Source organism: Aquarana catesbeiana, linkage group LG03 (genome assembly GCF_042186555.1).
Source record: "Aquarana catesbeiana isolate 2022-GZ linkage group LG03, ASM4218655v1, whole genome shotgun sequence".
Classification (NCBI taxonomy): domain Eukaryota; kingdom Metazoa; phylum Chordata; class Amphibia; order Anura; family Ranidae; genus Aquarana; species Aquarana catesbeiana.
Genome location: NC_133326.1, coordinates 389,548,508 through 389,561,731, shown reverse-complemented (window position 1 = coordinate 389,561,731; position 13,224 = coordinate 389,548,508). Strand labels below are relative to the sequence as shown.

The following is a 13,224-nucleotide window of genomic DNA, read 5'->3' as shown; positions in this document are numbered from 1 at the left end:
ACTAGATTTCCACACATAACTTACAGTAAATTCAAGAGTTGTTACAAGTTCCAAAGAACTAAGGCATCTTCAATCATGTACAATTCATAATAGATATGCCACCGACAAGCCTGTGCAAACATTGTTAGCACAGTTGCCTATAGTTTCCACAGGAAGTGCATGCGATAACAGGTGAGAAACTGCGACAGGACTGAGCATTGTCACCAACAGGTCAGGAGATACCTGAACAATGACCTTTATGACAGGATTACCTGGTATTATTCCAATAGAAGCTACATAGTTGGTAAGGTTGAATTAAAAACACACCAACTGTGGAAGGGAATTCCACATCCTTTCTGCTTTTACAGTAAAGAACCCCTTACGCAGTTTAAGACTAGACTGCTTATCGTTCAACTTCATTGTGTGGCAGCATGTCTTCTTTGAGACCTTGGGTTAAATAATTTACTCCCAATTCTGGAGTCACCATTCAAAGAATTGTATTTTGCGATACATTTTTAAGAGTCTCTTCCACTCCACAGGGAGAATACATTTTATTGTTCCTAATTGTTCCTCATAATGGAGGTCCTCCCACCCCCTTGTGTTGCCCTTCTCTGGACTCTCTCCAGTTCTAGCACATCCCTTCGAAGTACTGGAGACCAGAACTGGACAGCATACTAAAGATGCCAAACCAGAGTTGTAGAGTGGTAGGGTTATAGTTTTATTTCTTGAGTAAATAGTCTAGCCTTGCATGCCATTGCTGAGCCTGTGGTCTACTAGGACCCCCAGATCCTTTTGCAGCCTCAATTCCCCAAGAGGTTCTCCCCCTAGTGATTAACTTGTATTCAAATTTTTAGCTCCAAAGTGCATTAAAAACAAATAAGTTTGATACTAGAGGCCGCAGAATTCTCTACAGGCACCACCTCCCCTAAATATACCGTATATACTCGAGTATAAGTCGTTCCGAGTATAAGTCGAGGCCCTAATTTACCACAAAAAAAAAAAAAAAAAATGGGAAAAACTTATTGACCCGAGTATAAGACGAGGGTGAGAAATGCACAGCTACTGTAAGTGGAAAAGAGGGTCAACAATGCCCATTTGCATGCCTCACTGTGCCCATTTGCAGCCATAGGTCCCCTGAACTTCAAACTCGGTAGTTAAGGGTTCCTAGATGCCCCCTAGCTGCAGCCAAAATTTGGGGTCTCTGACCCCAAAGGGTCCCAAAATGACATTGCTGCAGATGGACACAGTTGACCAAATTTGGGGCCCCGTATCTTGGGGCCACTTAGTACTAAGAAGCCCAAATTTGGTGTGCAAACCCAGTGGAACTAGCACCATAAAATATCCTGGGGTTTCTAGCACCAAGTGGCCCTGAGATACAGGGCCCCAAAAATCGGTTCAGAAAATGTCAAGCACTTTTCTGCAGCAAAGAATGACATCTTCCGAACTGATTTTTGGGCCCCGTATCTCGGGGCCACTTAGTGCTAAGAACTCCATCTTTGAATATGTTGTGGGCCCCAACTTTGTAGCTTTGTAGGACCTTAATACAATGTCACCCAAAAGTGATCAAGGTCCACCAAGAGGTCTAATGAGGTGTCAGTGTGCCATAAAAAGGGGGGGGGGGGGGGGGGGGTGACGGGACAACAGCTCTATGTTCACACCCTGTTATGATAAGTCAAGGAATTCACAGGTTGATAATTATCACTCCCAAAACATATACTTCATATACTTATGGTAAGCTCCAAGGGGACTGTGCCATCTTAACACTTCCTTCATTGAAGATAAGCAAAATTCCTTTCCTTAGTATCAATATGATACCATTGAACCAGGGAAGATCAATGTTGATTAATCTATCCCAAAGGAGTATACTTGGTTGTGGCCGATCGCCCTGTATGGTACCTGCAGGATTTTTAATCCAAGGTGAAAAGGTATACTCCCTTGCAATAGATTAATCAACATTGATCTTCCCTGGTTCGATGGCATCATATTGATACTAAGGATAGAAATACGGTAAACAAGGCATTTCCCCGTTCTGCCTTGTGTCATGACAGATCACTGCTCCCTGTCATCGTGAACGGCAATCGCTGTCATGTGACTTGAAGCCGCCCCCCCCCCCCCCCCCACAGTTAGAATCACTCCCTAGGACACACTTAACCCCTTCCCTGCCAGTATCATTTACACAGTAATCAGTGCATTTTTATAGCACTGATCGCTGTATAAATGACAATGGTCCCAAAATAGTGTCAAAAGTGTCCGATGTATCCGCCATAATGCTGTGGTCCCGTAAAAAAAAAAAAGAAAAAAAAAAGACATAATAATAATAAAAATAATAGCCATAAAACTATCCCCTATTTTGTAGACGTTATAACTTTTGTGCAAACCAATCAATATACACGTATTGCGACTTTTTTTTTTTTTTTTTAACAAAAATATGTAGAATACATATTGGCCTAAACTGAGGGAAAAAAAAGTTTTTTTTTTTTTTTTTATTATATATATTTTTGGGGGATATTGGGATATTTATTATAGCAAAAAGTAAAAAATATTTTGTTTATAGCGCAAAAAATAAAAAAAAACGCAGTGGTCATCAAATACCACCAAAAGAAAGCTCTATTTGTGGGGGGGGGGGCGTCAATTTTGTTTGGGTGCAACATTACAGGACCGCGCAATTGTCAGTTAAAGCAATGCAGTGCCGAATCGCAAAAAGTGCTCTGGTCAGGAAGGGGGTATGATCTTCCAGGGCTGAAGAGGTTAACCACTTAAGGACCAAGCCTCTTTCTGAGATTTGTTGTTTACAAGTTAAAAACAGGTTTTTTTTGGCTAGAAAATTACTTGGAATCCCCAAACATTACACATTTTTTTCTAACACCCTAGAGAATAAAATGGCGGTCGTTGCAATACTGTCACACTATATTTGCGCAGCGGTCTTACAAGCGCACTTTTTTTGGGAAAAAAATACACTTTTTTGAATTAAAAAAAAAAAAACCCAGTAAAGTTAGCCCAATTTTTTTGTTTTTTTATTGTAAAAAAAATAAATAAAAGAGATAAGGTTACGCCAAATAAATTGATACCCAACATGTCACGCTTCAAAATTGCGCCCGCTCGTGGAATGGCGTCAAACTTTTACCCTTAAAAATCTCCATAGGCGACGTTTAAAAAATTCTACAGGTTGCATGTTTTGAGTTACAGAGGAGGTCTAGGGCTAGAATTATTGCTCTTGCTCTAACGATTGCGGCGATACCTCACATGTGTGGTTTGACCACCGTTTTCATATGTGGGCGCTACTCATGTATGCGTTCGCTTTTGAGCGCAAGTTTGTCGGGACAGGGGCGCTTTTAAAAAAAAAAAAAAATGTTTTTGCCTTATTTTACTTGATTTTATTTTTTTAACCGTTTTTAAAAATCGGGTCACTTTTATTCCTATTACAAGGAATGTAAACCTCCCTTGTAACAGAAAAAAAAAAAAAAAAAAAAAGCATGACAGGTCCCCTTAAATATGAGATCTGGAGTCAAAAAGTCCTCAAATCTCATATTTGGACTTAAATGCCAACAGAAAAAAAATAAGATTTTTTTAAAACAGCTTACCTGTAAAATCCTTTTTACATTTCGAAGGACATCACGGGACACAGAGCCACAGTAATTACTGATGGGTTATATAGGGTATCACTGGTGATTGGACACTGGCACACCCTATCAGGAAGTTCAACCCCCTATATAATTTTGTAGCCAAGCAATATAGTGTATTAGAAGAGGGGCGGGACCTCTGTGTCCCGTGATGTCCTTCGAAAGAAAAGGATTTTACAGGTAAGCTGTTTTAAAAAATCCTATTTTCTTTCTTGAACATCATGGGACACAGAGCCACAGTAATTACTGATGGGATGTCCCAGAGCACTGCTACCTGAGGGGGGGGGGACCACGACCAAGTAGGGTGCAATCAGACCTGAGGACCTTGTACCGCTGTCTGCAGCACACTACGCCCAAAGGCGATATCCTCATGCCTTCTCACATCCACCTGACAGAATCTGGTGAATGTATGAACTGAAGACCAGGTTGCGGCCTTGCAGATTTGAGCCATAGAGGCCCGGTGATGCACTGCCCAAGAAGCACCAATAGCCCTTGTGGAATGTGCCCTGATCTGAAACGGAGGAATCTTCTGTTTCAAACCGTAAGCTTGAATGATCAATTGTCGAATCCATTTAGAAATGGTAGCTTTTGACGCTGCCTGTCCTCTATTGGGACCCTCTGGCAGCACAAACAAAAACATGCGTCTTGCGGATCTGAGTTGCCCCGAGATAGGCCTTAACTGCTTTTACTACATCCAACGAATGTAGAGATCTCTCTTCCGGAGAACAGGGATCTGGAAAAAAGGAAGGCAGAACAAGGTCTTGGTTTAAATGAAAATCAGAAACCATCTTCGGTAAAAAATTAAGATGAGGGCGCAGTACCACTCTATCCTTGTGTATAATCACATAAGGCTCATTACAGGAAAGGGCTGCTAATTCTGAAACTTCTAGCAGAAGAGATGGCCACCAGAAAAATTAACTTCCTTGTCAACAAGACCAAAGGAATCTGACTTATTGGTTCAAAAGGCTGTTTCTGTAACACAGCCAGGACCAAGTTCAAGTCCCAGGGGTTTAGGGGCGATTTAACCGGAGGATTAAGACACATCACCCCCTACATAAAGCTTCGGACCAAAGAATGCGAAGCAAGTGGCCGCTGAAATAATACTGATAAAGCAGAGACCTGGCCCTTGATGGTACTCAAGGCCAGCTTCATCTCTTATCCTAATTGTAGAAAATCAAGAATTCTACCTATGACATATTTCCTGGGATGCCAACCTCTGGATTCACACCAGGATACATAAGCTTTCCAGACTCTATGATAAATCATCCTGGAAGCTGGCTTCCTTGCATTAATCAAGGTAGATATGACAGGACCTGAGAGCCCACGACTCTTCAGAACGTGGGTCTCAATAGCCAAACCGTCAAATTTAGCGTTTGTAAGGCAGGATGGAACACTGGACCTTGAGATAACAGGTCTGGGCGTACCGGTAGGGTCCACGGGGAACCCACCGTCATCCTTACTATTTCTGCATACCAAGTCCTTCTGGACCAAGCGGGGGCCACCAGAAGTACCGACTTCCTTTCCTGCCTGATCCTGCGAAGGAGTCGTGGTAGTAGCAGAATAGGCGGGAATGCGTAAATCAGTGAGAACTGATGCCACGGAATCACCAACGCATCCGTCCCGCATGCAAGAGGATCTTTTGTCCTTGCCACAAATCTGTCTATCTTTTTGTTGAATCGGGATGCAAAGAGATCTACATCTGGAACCCCCCATCTTTGGCATATGGCCCAAAAGATGTCGGGATGCAGAGACCATTCCCCTGGAAGTAACTGCTGGCGACTTAGGTAGTCCGCCTGCCAGTTCTCTATTCCCGGGATGAAAACTGCCGATATGCATGGTACATGCATCTCTGCCCAGACTAAGATCTGGTTCACCTCCTTTTGAGCAGCTTGGCTCCGGGTGCCCCCCTGATGATTGACATAAGCCACTGCTGTGGCATTGTTGGACTGGATCCTGACAACTCTGTAGCCTGATAGTCCAGGCTATTAGGGCTAGATATATCGGACGGATCTCCAGAATGTTGATGGGTAAGGTCCTCTCGGTCTTGGACCATATCCCCTGAACCGCAGACTGTTCCAGAATTGCTCCCCAACCTGACAGACTGGCATCTGTGGTTACCACCGTCCAGGTAACCGGTAGAAAGGATTTCCCCTTCTGCAGGTTTTCGGGTATGAGCCACCAATTGAGGCTCTGACGCACCGCATGCGACAGGTGCATCGAAAAGTCTAATGCCTGAACCTTCTTGTTCCAGGTCGACAGAATACTGTGTTGCAGCATTCTTGAATGAAACTGAGCATAGGGAACTGCTTCGAATGAAGACACCATCTTCCCTAGTAGCCTCATACAAAGGTGGACAGAGGGACCCTTCTTGGTCCTGACTGCCAGAATCAGCTCCCTTAAAGCAGCGATCTTTGCCTGGGGTAGAAATAATTTTCTCCTGGCTTGTATCTATAATCAGACCTAAATACTCCAGGTCTTCTTACTGGTTTTAGGAAAGACGTTTCTAGGTTGAGGATCCAACCCAGGTGTTCTAGATACCTGACTGTGGTCCTCAAGTTTCCATTCAAAGAGGCTACCGGCCAGTCTATCAAGAGCAGGTCGTCTAGGTATGCTATGACAGCTATATCCTGAGCCCTTAATCTGGCCAGAGGAGGAGCCAAGATATTTGTGAACACTCGAGGTGCAGTGGCTATCCCGAAAGGCAGAGCCACAAACTGGAAATGGCGCCCTCCTACCTCGAAGCGCAGAAACTTCTGATGAGCAGGAAAAATGGGCACATGCAGATATGCATCTCTGATGTCTATCGATGCCAGAAATTCTCCTCCCTGCAGGGTGGGAACTACTGTCCGAATTGATTCCATGCGGAAGGATTGAATCCTTAGGAATCGGTTCAGATCCTTTAAATCCAGAATGGGTCTGACATCCCCATTTGGCTTTTGGACTGTAAAGAGGTTGGAATAGAAGCCCAAATCCCTGGTCCTTTGCGGGAACCATCATAATGACCTCCTGCGACAAAAGTCGCTCTAACGCTAGAAGGAGCGACTGCTTCTTCTCTGAATCTCTGGGGACACTTGATCTGAGGAACAGAGGAGAGGGAAATTCCTGAAACTCCAGCTTGTACCCCAAGGTTACCGTGGAGATTACCCATCTGTCCTGGAAATCCTCCTGCCAGAGCCCTGAGAACTGTCGCAGTCTTCCCCCCCACTCGAGTGAGCGGGGGCGCCCCCTTATGCAGAGGTCTTAGTGTTTTGCCTAGTAGGCTTCTTCCAGGACTTCTTTTGTCCCTGGGGTTGACTTTTGTCTCTGGACCCAGATGGAGGCGGCCGTCGAGACTGCCTGGAGGCTGAAGCCCCCGGCGCTGGGGAAAGAGTCCGTTTGAAAGAGGGACGCTTACTATTCTTCTTGACAGGTAAGAGAGTGCTTTTCCCACAAGAGATTCTCTTGATATATAGTTATCCAAGTCCTCTCCAAATAACCTTTCACCACGAAATGGAAACCCCGCCAGGAGCTTCTTACCTGGTGCTTCGGCTGACCAATTTTTCAACCATAGGATTCTACGTATATGCACCAACCCCAGTGAAAGACGGGAGGTTTGCACGATAGAATCTCTAATGGCGTCAACCACAAAGCATAAGGCCGCTGGAAGGTTAGCAAACCCCTGGGCCTGCTGTTCAGATAATACTTTGATGACCTGCTTAACATGGTCTCTTAAGTATTGACAGACTCCAATCGCTGCTACTGCAGGTTGAGCCAATGAACTGCTAAGGAAAAAAAACATCCTTCAATAGGGATTCCATCTTTTTATCTACAGGATCCCTGAGCATCTGAGCATTGTCTACAGGACAAGTCAGACTATTATTTACGGAGGAAATGGCGGCATCAATAGCTGGTATTCCCCACATTTTAATAAACTTTTCTTCCATCGGATAAAGTGTTGAAAACTCTCGGCGGAAAAAACGTTTGTCTGGGTGATCCCACTCAGAATAAATGAGCTTTTCAAGTAAATTATGAACAGGAAAAGCCTGTGCTGCTTGGAAAGGTTTCAGTGACCCCAAAGCAGAAGAGGGTTCTTTAGCAGTTTCAGGTAGGGGCAACTTAAATGTGGAGCGGACCAATCCAGTAAGGATCTGCACTAAGACTTTCTCCTCTTGGGAAGTCGCAGAGGGTCCTCTCCACCTGATTCCTCCGAAGAGGAATCATCCGTCCCATCCCGATCCTCTGAAAGGGATTCATCTCCTTTATCCCAGAGCTCCTCTTCCTGAGGGTCTTGGGGAACAGAGGAAGGCATAGTGCGTTTTCTTCTACTGAGTGAAGACGTAATCACGGCCATTAATCTTTCCTCTAGACCAGTGATGACGAACCTTGGCACCCCAGATGTTTTGGAACTACATTTCCTATGATGCTCAAGTACACTGCAGAGTGGATGAGCATCATGGGAAATGTAGTTCCAAAACATCTGGGGTGCCAAGGTTCGCTATCACTGCTCTAGACCATTAATGGTTGAGGAAAAAACCTCTTGTGTAATATATACAGGGGCTGAGGTGCCAGAAGCAGGTGTAGCCCCTGACCCCAACGGCTCTCGCTGGCTAGCCGTCCCTGGCCCTTCGGGGGGGGGGGGGTGCGGGATGCTGCTGACAGGGGGACCTCAGAACCTGAACGAGATCCCCTAGTGTCTCTGGTTCTTGGGGTGCTTGAACCTCTTATACCCATAGTGCAAAGCAACAATGTGTGAGGTATACAAATGAACACTGCATGCTGAGCGATGTAGTCTGGCTAAAAGCCTTGCTACCCAATGCTCAGTCTGGTGTTACTTCAGTAAATGCTGCCTAGGAGAATGCCTGTGTCCCACCTTACATGCGACCGTCAGCTCTGTGTCTCTCCAAAGGCTGTGTGCACCTGTACAGAGTGCCTTAATAGCCTGCAGCTGGCCTGAGTGGGAGTCTAAGCACCTGTGCTGATGTCCCGCTCCCCCCCCCCCCCCCCTTGGAATTTTGAAAAAAAACTAGCGCTTCCTGCGCTGGCCAACTCTCCTAAAATACTATGGAGGAAGGCTGGGGGAGGGGGAGGAGGGAGAGAAGCTGGTAGTGAAGAGCCTGCCTAAAAAACAGCAATGGTCAGAAATGGCGGCCGAGGCAGCGGTGCCCGAGCGGTATAACCGCTTTCTAGACCCCTGTGGCCTCTCTAGCCTGGGGGGGAAACATTCAAACATGAGATATCCCCCCATCCATCCTACCTTGGAGCCGGCCTGAGACGCTGTGAAACATGTGCAGCATGAACACTGAGACAGACAATCCAGCATGACAAGGTTTGTGCTCTTGGCAGCCCCCGGTGGTCACAATAGGCATAGCATGCATTTACCTTAAAGGAGAAACCTACTAGAATTAGAAAATTCTGTGGAATCTCCTCTCATCTTATCCAGCCGCAGGGTTCAGTTTACACAGACCCAATCTTCACCTCTCACGGTGGGCTCCGTTTAAAAAAACCCGTCAGACACTGGGGCCCCCTACGAATAGGGGGATCCTGCAGTTCTGGGCCCATAAAGCACCCGGCTAGAAATTAGGCTAGAAAACCATTTTCTAATATGCGGGGTCCAGCTCTCTAAAAAGAGAAGCATTACAGGTAAAACCTTGTTTCTTCGGACACGAGGCCCGGGTACCATCCAATTCGGCCTAGAAAGGACACTTTGAATGGATCCAGTCTGCCTGGCTTGCCCCAGTATAGGATATTCCCTTTGGAGCTCAGCACATCTTTACACGTCCATGACCTAAGACACTGGCGTAAAAAAACTGAGGTATCCCTGCAATTGGAGGGATTATATAGGGGGTTGAACTTCCTGATAGGGTGTGCCAGTGTCCAATCACCAGTGATACCATATATAACCCATCAGTAATTACTGTGGCTCTGTGTCCCGTGATGTTCGAGAAAGAAATGGCCCTTTAAGACGTATGGGCGGAAGTGACATTTTGACGTTGCTTCCGCCCTGCTATAGTATGGAGACGGGTGGGGGCCATCTTCCCCTCACTCGTCTCCATACCCAGCCACGGACAAGTCCCGATTGCCCCGCCCAGGGCTCCAGTAAGCCCCTCTCCCGCCGCCAAAGGTGATCTCACGGTGAATCCGCAGCAGAGACCACCATTACCGTAAACAGGACCGCCGTCTCAAAAGATGGATACCTCGGTTGTGGCAGCAGCTGCTGCCGTTACCGAGATATCCATCTTTAAACTGCTAACGTATATGTACAGGAGCCAGTCGGCAAGTGGTTAAAGTAGTTGTAAAGCCTAAAATTTTTTACCTTGCATTGAGGTAAAAAATGTTTAGGTGTCAGCATCCCCTCTCTCTCCCTTTATTTACCTGAGCCCTCATTCGATCCAGCAATGTGCGTGTCTGCAGCTCTTCTCTCCCCTCACTTGCGGGTCTCAGGCTTTACTGGGGCAATGGCTCCCAGTGCTGTCAATTAAAAGCCAGTGATGAGAAAGGAGGGGGATGGGGCATGAGTTCCGCTGTCAATAGACGCAGCAGCGGGGCTCGGGTGCTTCCCATGGGGGCACTTGACAGAAGGGAGGGGCCAGGAGCACTGGCAGGGGACCCGAATACAGGAGGTTTGTGAAAAAAACAAAAAAACAAAACAAAAACAGTGGACCAACACCAGCAGATGACATGGCTCCGCAAATCATCACGAACTGTGGAAAATTTAGCATTTCATTTGGAAATCAAGGTCCCAGAGCCTAGAGGAAGAGTGGAGAGTCACAGAATCCAAGTTGCATGAGGTCCAGTGTGAAGTCAGCGATGATTTGGGGAGCCATGTCATCTTCTGGTGTTGGTCCACTGCGTTTTATCAAGTCCAAAGTCAGCGTAGCCCTCAACCAGGAAATTCTAGAGCACGTCATGCCTCCCTCTGCTGACCACCTTTATAGGGATGCCGATTTCATTTTCCAGCAGAACTTGACACCTGCCCACACTGCCAAAAGTACCAATACCTGGTTTAAAGTGCTTAAACTTGCCTGACCTAAACCCCATAAAGAATCTGTGGGGTAATTGTCAAGAGGAAGATGAGACACCAGACCCAACAATGCAGATGAGCTGAAAGCCGCTAACAAAGCAACATGGGGTTCCATAACACCTCAGCAGTGCCACAGGCTGATTGCCTCCATACCACGCCGCATTGATGCAGTAATTCATGCAAAAGGAGCCCTGACCAAGTACTACATAAGAATACTACACTGTACATGGACATACTTTTTATTAAGCCAACATTTCTGTATTAAAATTTTTTTTCTGTTTTTTTATGTAATATTCTAATTTTCTGAGATACTGACTTTCAGGTTTTCACTAGCTGTAAGCCATAAATCATCAAAATTAAAAGAAAGAAATCCTTGAAATATATCACTCGGTTTTGTAATGAATCTATATAATAATATAGGAGTTTCACTTTTTGGACTGAATTACTGAAATAAATTAAACTTTGATAGTTGGATTTTTGATTTAACATAAAATCCATTTTTCAGAGTTCATTGACAGACAGTGCTCCATTATTCTGAACCATAGGGTTTTACTGCCCCCTACAGGAGTAGGACACTAGGCAGAAACAAAAGACTTGGCTACACCCCCCCCTATGGGCCTTTGGTTTAGTAACATGCAGTGTCTGAAGTATTAAAACTCCTTAGAGGGGTGGGTGCTGTGCGTCAATCAACTCAGAGAAATGTATTTTATGGCAAGTCAAAAATCCCATTTTTGCTTTCCTTCATTGACAGACACAGCTCTCCATTATTCAGAACCATAGGGATGTCCCAAAGCAGTGCCAACGAAAAATCCCAAGGCTAACAAGAGCCAACCAGGTAACGGAGCTCAACAGAACAACTGGAGCCCAACCTGAATAATGCACCCTCAAGAGGGAATAGACTCTCAAAACAGCAGTCTGCAAAAACTTGCGGCCAAAAGAAGCATCCGCAGCCAGCCAGCACACCCACTTTGTAGAATTTAGTGAACGTGTACACCGATGACCAGGTGGCCGCCTTGCAACTTGCGCAACTGACGCCTGACAGAAGGCCCAAGAAGCACTAAGCGCTCGAGTAGAATGTGCCATAACAGGGAAAGGAGAAGCCCGATCCCTGATAGAATAGGCCAGAGTCATTGTCTGTCTGATCCATCTAGAAATGGTCACAGAAGAAGCAGACAGCCCCTTTCTTGGCCTGTTCGTGATCACAAACAGTGAGCCCGACCTCCAAAAAGACTTTGTGGCTGCCAAATACACCCACATCACCCGAACACACACAGTGCATGCAAGGTAAATTCCTTAGGATATTTTGACCTGGGACACAGGGAAGGCAACACAATGTCCTTAGTCAAAAAGGAAAATCAGAGGAAGGTACGACGGACAAGGGCGAAGAACCACCTTAACTTGTGGATCACCAGGTAAGGTGTATGACAAGATAGCGCCGCCATTCTGACACCCTGCGAGCAGAGGTGATAGCCACCAAAATGGCCACCTTGTGAGACAGGATTAAGCAGCGGTATCTCCCAAATATTTTCAAAGGGAGGCTTCTGTAGAACCGAAAGCACCAAGAGCAGATCCCACACCGGTGGAGGCAGATGTCGAACCCCTTGAATAAAAGTACACACCAGGGAGGGCAAGACCAGGGGATGCTGAAGAAGACCACCAAGGCTGACACCCAGCACATTAACGCCAATTTCTGTTCAACCCCCCACGAAATCCAAGCCACGAAGAAAGAACGAGGATTAATGCCAAGCGACTCACACCAGGATATGTACGCTTTCCACATACGGTGGTAGACTCCCTAGCTTTCAGCAGCGTCATAACTTCAGCACGTGGCTCATAACAGCAAGGCCTTCAAAACCAGCGAGGATGGAAGATTGACCCTTGGCACAGTAGATCCTCCCTGAAAGGCAGTCGCCAAGGAACGTCATCGACTAGGTTGGCATACTGAGGCCAAACTGGAGCCGCTAGAATGATGGGAATCCCTTGGCCTTGATCCTGTGCAAAAAAGCCACAGCAGAAGCTTGAGGGGAGGAAAGACGTAGATCAGACGATACCGGCCCTACGGGCCACCAGAGCGCCTGTGGTGTCCACCAGAGGATCCTGTGACCTTGCCAGAAACTTCAGTACCTTTCCATTGGGCCAGGACGGCAACAGATCTACTTCGGGAGTGCCCCATCAGAGACATCTGATGAAACACGTCCTGTAAAGGGACCACCCCGTGGTCCAAGACTTGCCAACTGAGGTAATCCACTTGCCAGGTTTTCCACTCCTGGCATGTGTACGGCAGAGAGGGCCAGAACAAGACGTTCTGCCCACCAGAGGATACTGGCTACTGTCAGGGCTGCCAACACACTTTGTTCCGCTCTAGTGATAGACATAGGCCACCGCAGTGGCATTGTCCGACTGGATTTGTACCGGGAGCCCCCCAAAGTCGATCAGTCCATGATCCAGACATAGCCTGATCGCTCGAAGTTCCAAGTTATTGATCTGCAATCCGGATTCCTCCAGCAGCCAACAACCCTCTGTCCCATGACTCCTCTCCACCTAGCATTGGTGACGACCACTGTCCAATACGAGGGGAGAAAGGATTTGCCCTGTCGAAGAACCGGAGAGTGAAGCCACCAGACC

The 13,224-nt window shown here is 46.4% G+C and overlaps 1 protein-coding gene across 3 annotated transcripts in view; it reads right to left on the bottom strand.

The window, feature by feature from the left end:
* Positions 1-13,224, bottom strand: part of MAT2B (methionine adenosyltransferase 2 non-catalytic beta subunit) — a 113,083-nt gene that overhangs the window by 35,664 nt on the left and 64,195 nt on the right. The window lies entirely within an intron of this gene.